Raw genomic sequence first — 11143 nt, forward strand, 5'->3', positions numbered from 1 at the left:
TTACCAGTGTGTTTTTTGATTGGTTTATGAAAATGATTTTGCATTTTACATATGTTATGTATTGGTTGTGTTATAGGAAAAGAGAAAATAAATATTAATAAGAAATATTAATAGTAATATATCAGTCATCGATTTGATTACAATTGGGTAAGATTAAGAAATAACTAATGACGAAAAGGACAATTTCCCCTATGATGACCTTCGTTGCGGCAGTAAGAGCATTTTTTTGGCTTATCTGGATTGGATTGATCCATTTCATTATGAAGCCTATTTGTAGATGGTCTTCCGGATGCCTTGCGTCGCATTTTAGGATCTAGTATGAAGTTTGGACCTGTATACACAGATCAATAATCTTGATTTTGAATTGGGTGAAATTGTACTTCGTATGCCTTGAAAATGTTGTTAAGACTGTACACTGGATCGATTACTTGGGTTAGTGGGATATGGGAAAATGCACAAACAACAATGACATGATGACATGGGAGACGAGTAGCCTGGAAGTGTCCACAATCACACTGGTAATCGATTACGAAAACCCTGTAATCGATTACCAGTAATTTAATGTAAGAGGTCAAAAATTGGTGTAATTCATTACCCTGGAGGCTGATAATCGATTACAGATTACCAGATAACCACTGTAAGGACTTACATGATAATTTGTACTGTGCATGACCAGACTGACTCGTAATCGATTACAGTGTTATGGTAATCGATTACCAGAAACTTACTGTAAGGGCTGTACAGGAGTTGTTGTAATACATAACCAAATAGGCGGATAATCGATTACAGGGTATCTCCAACTTTTTAAAATATTTCATTTTTAATTTTAATAGATATTTTTCTAATATTTTCTCTTTCTTTTTAAAATCATTCTACTCAGATTTCAAAATTTGAGCAAATTTTAAAATCCAATTAATAAGTTATTTTAAATTTCACTTTTAGATTTTAAATTTAATAATAATCTCATTTAATTTAAAATTTTAATATTATTTAATATACATTTATATCTTAATAATTATTAAAATATAATTTCTATTATTATAATAATTATATTAGAAAATAAAAATAAAACTAATTAAAAGTGATAATAATCAAAAGAATAATGATAATAATAATATAAAATCTAATTTAACGGATTTGGATATCTTAACCTATGTTAACGGATTTGGATATTCAATTAACAAATTTTTTAAATTTTGTTTTTTATTTAAATTTTAATAATTGTTTAATTTAATATTTTAATATAATTTAATATATTCAAAAATATTAAATCATATTTTATATTATTATTTTTATTTTTTTATTATTTTTACTTTTTATTTTCATTATTATTGTTTTTGTTTTAATTAATTTTATTTTATTTTTTTAATATAATTATAATAATAAAAAATATATTTTAATAATTATTAAGATATATATATATATATTAAATAATATTAAAATTTTAAATTAAATTAAATTATTATTAAATTTTAAATTTAAAAAAACTTATGAATCAGAAAAGGGTACAGAGTTTTTAATAAGACATAAAAAAAATTAAAAGAAGTATTTATTAAGATTAAAAATGAAATTTAAAAAAAAAAGTTAAAAATATAGAATGAGAAGTTGGAAGTACATAATAGAACACTTTCTTCCATCTGGTTCATTTGACCAAGCAGAGTGTTTCATCCTACACCTCCAAGATCTCATCCATTATCTCCAAAAATTTCACTTTTAACCTTCTGACATCTCATCCTGCACCTCTAACTTTTTCAAAACTTTATTTTTAACTTTAATAAATATTTTCAATTTTCTTTTCTTTTTATTAAAAACAATTTTCACTATCTTAATAATAATTTAATTTAATTTAATTTAAAATTTAAATATTATTTAAAATAATTTTATATTTTAATAATTATTAAAATATAATTTATATTATAATAATAGTTATATTAAAAACATAAAAATAAAATAAAAATAAAATAATAATAATTATAATAATAAATAATAATAATAAATTTGATTTAATATATTCAAATATATTAAATTATAATAAAATATTAAAATAAATTAAATAATTATTAAATTTTAAATAAAAATGAAATTTTTAAAAAACTTATTTATATATTAAAATCTATAAAATATGTTAATACTTTTGTTTTTTATTTAAAATTTATTTAATATTAAACTTAAATAAAAATTATAATATTACTTTTTATATTTTTATATTTTAATAATTAATAAAATATAATTTATATTTTTAAAATAGTTTTATTAAGAAAATTAAAAAATAATAACTAAAATAAAAATAAAAATAATACTTAAAATTATATTTCATATATTTAAATATATTAAATTATATTAAAATATTAAATTAAATTTAATAATTATTAAAAATTTTAAAAAACAAAATTTTGAAAAATTTGTTAATTGGATATAGATATCCGATAAGTCATGAATCGGATATGAGAATGGTTTTTAAAATTTTATTTTATTTATAAATTTTAATAATTATTTAATTTAATTTAATATTTTCATATAATTTAATATATTTAAATATTTTATTTAATATAATTTTATTTGTTATTTGATAAATAATTGTTTTAAAATTTTGTTTATTATTTAAATTTTAATAATTATTTAATTTAATTTAATTTAATATTTTAATATAATTTAATATATTAAATATTTTATTTAATATAATTTTATTTTATTGTTATTATTTTTATTTTAATTATTTTATTTTTATATTTTTAATATAACTATTATTATAATATAAATTATATTTTAATAATTATTAAAATATAAAATTATATTAAATAATATTAGAATTTTAAATTTAATTATTATTAAGGTGGTGTAGAGTTTTTTAACAAGAAAAAGAAAATAAAATAAAAATATATTTATTAAAATTAAAAATAAATTTTTTATAAAGTTAAAGGTGTAGGATAATGATGAGATGTCAGAAGGTTAAAAGTGAAATTTTTGAAGGTGTAGGATGAGATCTTGGAGGTGTAAGATGAAACACTCGACCAAGCAATGTCTTGCCTAATCATTTGATGTTTTAATCCGTGTGTAGTGAGTTCATTTACACGAACTTATCCATATTTATCGAAAAATTCAATTTTATTTCTCCGGATGAATTTTAAAATCTGCTTATGAAATTATATGTTTATTAATTTTAGGTGTTAATTTCTTTTTCACCATATTTCAAAATTCATGTATAAATTGTTTTGTTCCCCAACATCTTAAAATTTGGTTAAGTATTAATGTTTTTTTCATTAGATTTTCAAATCTGATTATGTAAATTTTTGTGTTTGTTAACCGGATTTTACAATTCGATAGAGTCATGTGTTATGGATTTCATATATCCCATATGCATTTATATCAATTATTTATTTATTGAATATATATTTTGTAAGAGAAAAATGGAAAGTGCAACACAAGTTGAATGAAGGTGCAAGAAAAAAGCAATAGGGTGCAGGAAGAAACCCCTTCAGGGATGGTGTTATTAAATGAAATGATTGACCTTCGTGGCCCTAAAATTGTTTGTCAAATAATTATATGAAACTATAATGAAGTTGTGTCTTGTGTGTTTATTAGATTTTATAATGTTAATTTTTTTTCCATTAGTTTTGGAAATGTGTAAAGGTGATTTTTTTTTTTAACAAATTTTAAAATTCGATTTGTTTTGGATAGGGGTTGAGATCCCTTACTCAAAGATTTCAAAGTTGTTTTGCAGATTGGATGAGCTTTCTGATGATCTTCCATTATCCAAATTGCGTTACTCGCTCCATCTCCTCTTTGTCCAAGCCATGTGGGAGGGTACCTATCAAAAGCACTCTCACACTCAAGTTAGTGACTTTACATAACAATGTTTAATAGAAAATGAGTACTCAGAAAATAGTTACCTGACCTGTCAAACATACTTTTATAAATATTAAAATGAGCTTACCCTTAGGCTTGGCTCATTACCAATAAATGGTTATTATTCTCATTAACAGTCAATCGATGACTGTTATTATTATTGATTATCCATTAACTACCTCAACGACTATCTTTACGATCAGTTACTGAGTTGTTAAATGCTTGTCCGCTCGGTCCATTGGCCTAATATGTATCCATATAGTACACAAGCCCCCCAAGCCCAAGCAAGCTTTTTAGAGGTGCGTAAGGATTATTGTGAGTTTGAAAGAGGTTGTTCACGTTGTATTAGAGAGTCTATTTTCGATGTGCTTTAAGTCTTCGTTTTTGTACCGAACAACAGACTCTAGGAGTTCACTTAGAGCATTCCCTTGGTCAAAGAGGTTAAGATGAGAGTTACGAAAATGTTCCTCACTGAGTGGCAGACACTAAGAGCTACAAAAGCATTCCCTAGGACGAAGAAGCTTAGGTGATGAAAACGTTCCTCACTAAGCGACGGACACTAGGAGCTATGGAAGCGTTCCCTAGGTCGAAGAGGCTCAGGTGAGAGTTACGAAAATGTTCCTCACCAAGCGGCGGACACTAGGAGTTCACTTAGAACGTTCCCTAAGTCGATGAAACTCAAGTGAGAGTTCACAGAGAACGTCATCACTCAACGGTAAGCTCTAGTTGGCCAAGTAGTTTGTATGCAAGATCCTGTCATCTACACTTAAGAGAAAATAACAATTTGAATTTGAATGGTTAGAAAAATATAGCCAATCAAATTAATATAAAAAAAGTTTAGGCTATGAAGCTAGATGGCCAGGCAAGCGAGATCATTCGGTCTTTAGTTGAACGTTTGAAGACCACAAATGAAGAGTCCATATTAGGATGTGTCATGGTCGGGATGTTAGTGCTTAATGTCCTTCAACTTGCACAAAAGAATAACGACAAACATTGATCATGACTGTATTGTTAGACATCACCCTAGAACGACAGACATTGATCGAGTAAGGGTTGAGATCCCTTACTCAAAGCATTTAAAGTTGCTCTGCAGACTGGATGAGCTTTCATTATCCAAATTGTGTTACTGACTCCCTTTCCTCCTTCTCCAAGCCGTGTGTAGAGTATCTGTCAAAGACACTCTGACGCTCGAGTCAATAACTTTGAGTAATAATGTTTAATAAAAAATGAGTACTCAAACAATAGTTACCTAACCTATCAAACATACATTTATAAATATTAAAATGAGTTTAGGCCTGACCTATTACTAATAAATGATTATTATTCTCATTAACTATCAATAAATAACTGCTATTATTATTGATTATCATGTAACTACCTCAACGCCTATCTTTATGATCGATTACTGAGTTGTTAATTGCTCGCCCGCTCGATCCATTGGCCTGACGGATATCTATATAGTACACAATTAAATACAATTTTTTTAATCAAATTTTAAAATCTAATTATGTCAATTTTTGTGTTGGTTAACCATATTTTATAATTAGTATGGAGTCATTTCATATGCGTTACGGATTTCTTACATATCATATGCACATATATCAATTATTTATTTATTGAATGTATATTTTGTAAGAGTGAAATGAAAATTGCAGCACAAGTTGAAGGTGCAAGAAGAAAATAATGGGGTAAGAAAGCCCCTCACGATAGTGTGAATAAATGAAATTATTAACCTCCGTGGACCCAAAATTGTTTGCCAAATAATTATATGGACCACGATGAATCAGCACGTGGTATTACCTAATATTTGGGCTTATAGTTCTTGGTTTTGCTTCTTTTTGTCCATTATTACTTTCTACACTTTATATTTTCTTCTTGCACTTTTATAATGGTAAGAAATGTTAAGAATGTTCTTTTCTTCATGCAATTTTGCCAGAAATAATCTAAATTGAGTGGCCCAAAAAATGTCTTCTTTACAATTTCAAATATTTAAAATATGTTCCAACTTTTGGCTTTCGAGGTAAATGCCTATAAAATAGTATGCTTTCTTGTTACATGTGGTTACATGTGGAGTTTGATAATCGACGCAGAAGACTATCATCAAGTATAACTACACAACCTAATTAGCTAAACATCATTGAAAAATTAATTTCACATTATTAAATTCAGAATAAATTCAAGAAATTTTTAAATAAGTAAATTTCATATCTTTTCAACAAAAATATATGTAAGGATATATTTTTAGAATGACATAACAAATACGAGTACGTGGGTCAGTCTTCTAATATGTTAAAATTTGATGAGTTAAGTTGAACTTTTCAATTTATTAAATTACTTTGTTTGTCTCATCTAACATGCTTTTTTTAAATGAAAATAAAAAAAAAATTTAGAAAATTAACTTTTGTGTGTTATATTATTTAAAAGATATAAACATACAATATTATTTTTAGTTATTAATTATAATAAAAGTAATTTAACATGATAATAATTATTTTACTTTATTTTATTAGAAATATTAATGTGTTAATTAAAACTTATAGAATATTTAATGTTTTTAATATATATATATATATATATATATATATATATATATATATATATATATATATATATATATATATATATATATATATATATATAACCATAGTTAACACAACAACATGATTTATTATCCAATAGTAAGGAAAACAATTTAACCAACACTACAAACAGTTTAAACAACTCGGAACACATATTATAATACATGGAAATAACATCACACAACTTGAAAAGTAATTTAAACAGCTTAGCCTTACCTAGACCAACTCAGAAAAGTGCTCAATGAGCTCGGCCAGTACCACAGACAGTTGGACCAGGTGCTGAAACCCCTAATCCACACTCAAAAACAATTTCAGAACCCCGAAATAGAGGTCCTCATACAACACAACCATAAAACTTGGCCAAAACACAAACAATTCAAATAACACCATAAACAAGTTGGCCAACATTAGTAGAAAGTCGACCAGGATACAAAAACTCCCCAAAAGGACCCTAGGAACATCCAAATTCGAGTTCCAGAACCTCAAAACCAAGGTCTAAAACATCTCAGACCTTGACAGCTTGGCCAACTTGGCGAGACAGCTCTGCCAACCCAACCACAATTCGGCCAGCCCAATTTCACACCTTAACTCCCCCATAGTAGACCAGCAATGCATAAAAACATGAAAACACCCAAGGCACTCATCAACACAATCATAAAACATAATTATAAGAACATAGGAAATATGGAAATCAACTTTGGAAACTCATACACATAACGGATACACCCTGGACAACTTGGCATCGATTGCAACCACATAATAAGTATACAAAACAACACGGTCTAGGCATATATCAACATGGCATGACCCATACATAACCCGACAACCCCATGGGGTGATGCCAAGTTATTTTAATAGGTAATATGTGCCATCACTAGTACAAAAATATCGTATAACATCATTATTTTTTGGCCTTTCACGTCGAATTCGAGATCGACGTCATATCGGGAGACGTTAAATTGACGACGTTAATCAAATTGACATCGAATTTTGTTAATATTTGACGTTAAGCTATTTTTTTTTATTTTCTTAATTAATTGTAATCCTTTTTTACAACTTTAAGAGACTTGAAAAACAGAAAAAGAACAAATTTTAGTTTTTGGTATTTTATAAAGCATGAACTATGAACGTGTAGTATAGTATCAACAACAAACAACAATAATAAACAACAAACAAGTTCAATCAAACAACAACAACAACAAACAAGTTCAACCAAATAACAACAAAAAACAAGTTCAACAAAAAACAATAACAAACAAGTTCAACAAGTAAGTTCTTCAAAACGAAAACTAACCTTCAAAAGGTGGTGTCAATAACAAATTTCGTCCGGATTAACCTTTTGGACTTTACTGTAGTCTATTATACTATTTACTTATTTTATTTCTATTTCATATTTTCGTTTTTATCTTTTATTTATTTATTGTTATTTATTTATTTATTTCTTTTCTTATTTTTATTATTATTATTTTTGTGTTATCCTAGTTTTATTTACATATATTATCTTATTTTTCTCCATATACATGTATATATTTTTTTCTTACATTTTTATTATTTTATTTTCTATTGTTATTTTATCTTATTTTTTTTAAACTTATTTTGCTTAATATAATATGATAAAAAAAAAAAAAAAAAAAAAAAAAAAAAAAGAATTAGGAAAAGGGGACGTTTTGTCTTTAGCAAAAGATACGAGAAAAGAGAGAATGTTTTGGGTTTGGGGGACAAGAAAAAAGAACAGGGTATGTGCTGGAGGGGGAGAGGCAGAAACGGTTTTCTGCAGAGAGCGAGTGATGGCAGAGGCGCGATTTGGGTGTACGATTTTGGTACAGAGAATGGCACAAAAGACAAAGACAGAGAGAATTGCAAAAAGCACAGAAAAGCGGAGAGAAAGGGGAGAGAGCCTTGAGAAAAAAGGATCATTAATTCCTAGTGAGAGCTCCAGGGGACCTTCATCTTCACTGGATCATCATCCATTGCCGAGAAGGAGACATTGGCACCTGCAAAGAGAAACAAGAGACACCATTCAACAAGGAAAGGGAAGAAGAAGCCAGTCAAAAGGGAAAGGAGAGATTCATTGGAGGCGCAAGGTTGGTAGTAGCAATCGGATCTTCAAGAGGTAAGGAACTCCTTCACTGGTTCATATTGTCATATATACTGGGATAAGCACACCTCGCTCACACCCTGTCCATATAAGCTGGTGGCATAGTATGTCATTTTATGCTTGATTTTGCTCTGTTTGAGTATGATATTATGGTGTGAATGTTTTCCTTTCTCTGGTCCAACGCATAAGCACACTTCCACTTTAATCTGAAACATGCTTGATTCATTCCTTGATTCCTATTCCATCTTTGCCGCCAAAATCATCGCCATCTCCATTTTCATCCTTCTTGATACACCTATTCACAGTTCCCCTGCATTAAAAAACAACAACAAAACAATGATCAAAACAATTTCTTATACTTGATCCGAACCTACCCATTCACCCATTCACGGATTATGTACGTTTCTTCTCTGATCTGCTTTGTATCATCCTCAAATCCCACATTTCCCCTTACTATACTCCCTGCAATTATACCTCAGTAGCTACTACACGACGCATCCTCTCCTTCATAATCCCATTGTTGCCTTCCTGCCATTATCACATAAGTGGTTTCCTTCTCTTTTGCTCCATCCAAACCTGCAAGGAGAAAGTCACAAAACCAGAGATAGCCAAGCCGCCATAAATTCTACAATTTCAATTCGGCTGATCCAATCACCAAAACAGTAGCTTCAACACCTTCCCCACGCGTAATCGACTCCCGAACCCAGAATCTGGTTTTCGTGGACCGTGCTTTATCGTTTTATGGTTTTTTCCGTAGTTTCCCAAAATAAACTATGGTGGCGACTCCAAATCTCTTTTCCAAACCCGATTTCTTTTTGGATCGTCGTCCCGTCGCGATTCCGGTTGCGACAGATGGCGACTCCACTGGGGACTCGAGAGTCAGGCCATTTAATTAGATGCGCGAATTTGACATGATTTTTCTTTGTGTTTTTCTTCCCCTGTTGTTTTTTCTTTATCTGTGTCTGATAGTTGGAATAACTGCATGTGAATTGTTGAATATGGAACCCTAGGGTAGAAAACATGTTTATATCTGCCTGGGAATATTTTCTGGTTGTTTTGCAGGTGAGGGTTTGGGTATGCATTGCATTCTCCCTTCACACACACACTTTCGACATATCATGAGTGGGGCCCTATACCCGGGTTTGAGCGTAGCTTAGAATTAGAGGAGTTGTGTAGCGGTGTCATTCTGGGATGTACTTCCTGTCTGGCTATCGTGAGAACTCCAGCTAGAGTTTGTTCTCTTCACTTGTGTCTCCTCATCTAGTTGATTACTCGACTGTTGTGGAGATGCTATGAAGGGAGCCATAGCTCTAGTGACCATTGACCTCTAGGTTCAGGAGACCATCCTTGTGAGATTGCATATACTTGACCTCGAATCCAAGCCATTGAACCTTTATTAGGGCACAAAGGGAGAAACGTGTATTCTTGTAATCCTCACGCTGTTCGTTCTCTTTCGAAAATTATGTTATTGCATTTTCATACCATGCATGCATTTGATTCATCGTGTTGTTTTATTATCATGCATCATATTCATGCATCATTTAGTAACATGTTGGTTTTAGGGGAAATCACAGGTATACACTTGACTTCACACGAGATGGATGTTGACACCAGATCTGATGCTACACTGCATACCAACTCCGTCATTTTAAGAAAGAAGTCTAGCCTAAGGACACATGTTGGAAATTTGACCGGGTTGATAAATTTAGGCCGAAGACTCAAGACCATACAGAGAGAAGCCTTCGGGAGGAAATATGGGAATTTATTGAGTTTAATGGAGGTGAAAGTACAGTTGCCCGCTATTACAGCTCTAGCTCAGTATTATGATTCTCCCCTGAGATGTTTTACCTTCCAGGACTTCCAGCTGGCACCAACTGTAGAAGAATTTGAGCATATTCTGGGCTTGCCATTAGAGGGTACCAAGCCATATCAGCACTTGGAGCATCATGCCTCTGTTTCTACCCTTGCTGTTATAATGAAATTACAGCCCAATGAATTGGAGAATCGGTTGATAACGAGACATCAAATTCGAGGGCTGACACAAGGTTACCTTGAACAATATTTGCACGACCTGGGCGATAGGGAAGAATGGGAGACCTTCATGGATGTACTAGCCCTCACTGTGTTTGGCATTGTCTTGTTTCCCAAGCTGGAAGACTTTGTAGATTACACTGCTATTGATGTCTTCGTGGCAAAAAAGACGAGATCAGAAAACCCCGTAACAGCAGTCCTCGCAGATGTGTATGGGACTATGAGTTTTTGCCAGGAGAGAAAAGGGAAGAGGATTCTTTGTTGTTTGCCGGCATTATATGCGTGGATGACGGCACGAGTATTTAAGGGGGTAGTCGATGTTAGAAGTTCACCTGAGAATCTGTCGCATCAAGGAGGTAATGGGTGGGCTCTTTTCTTTGCCGGTTTGAGAGAGGGAAACGTAAAGTGGCGCCTTCCTTGGCTTGAGACTAAACCATCTATCCAACATTGTGGCAACTTCCCTAACATACCTCTCATAGGTGCTAGGTATTGTATTAACTACAACCCTATTTTGGTCCAAAGACAGTTCGGATATCCTATGAAGGGAGCGCCTTCACCAGATTATCTCACAGCCTTCTTCATCTACTAT

This window comes from Vigna umbellata, chromosome 4 (assembly GCF_029865625.1).
Source record: "Vigna umbellata cultivar VRB3 chromosome 4, Vumbellata_1.0, whole genome shotgun sequence".
Taxonomy (NCBI): Eukaryota; Viridiplantae; Streptophyta; class Magnoliopsida; order Fabales; family Fabaceae; genus Vigna; species Vigna umbellata.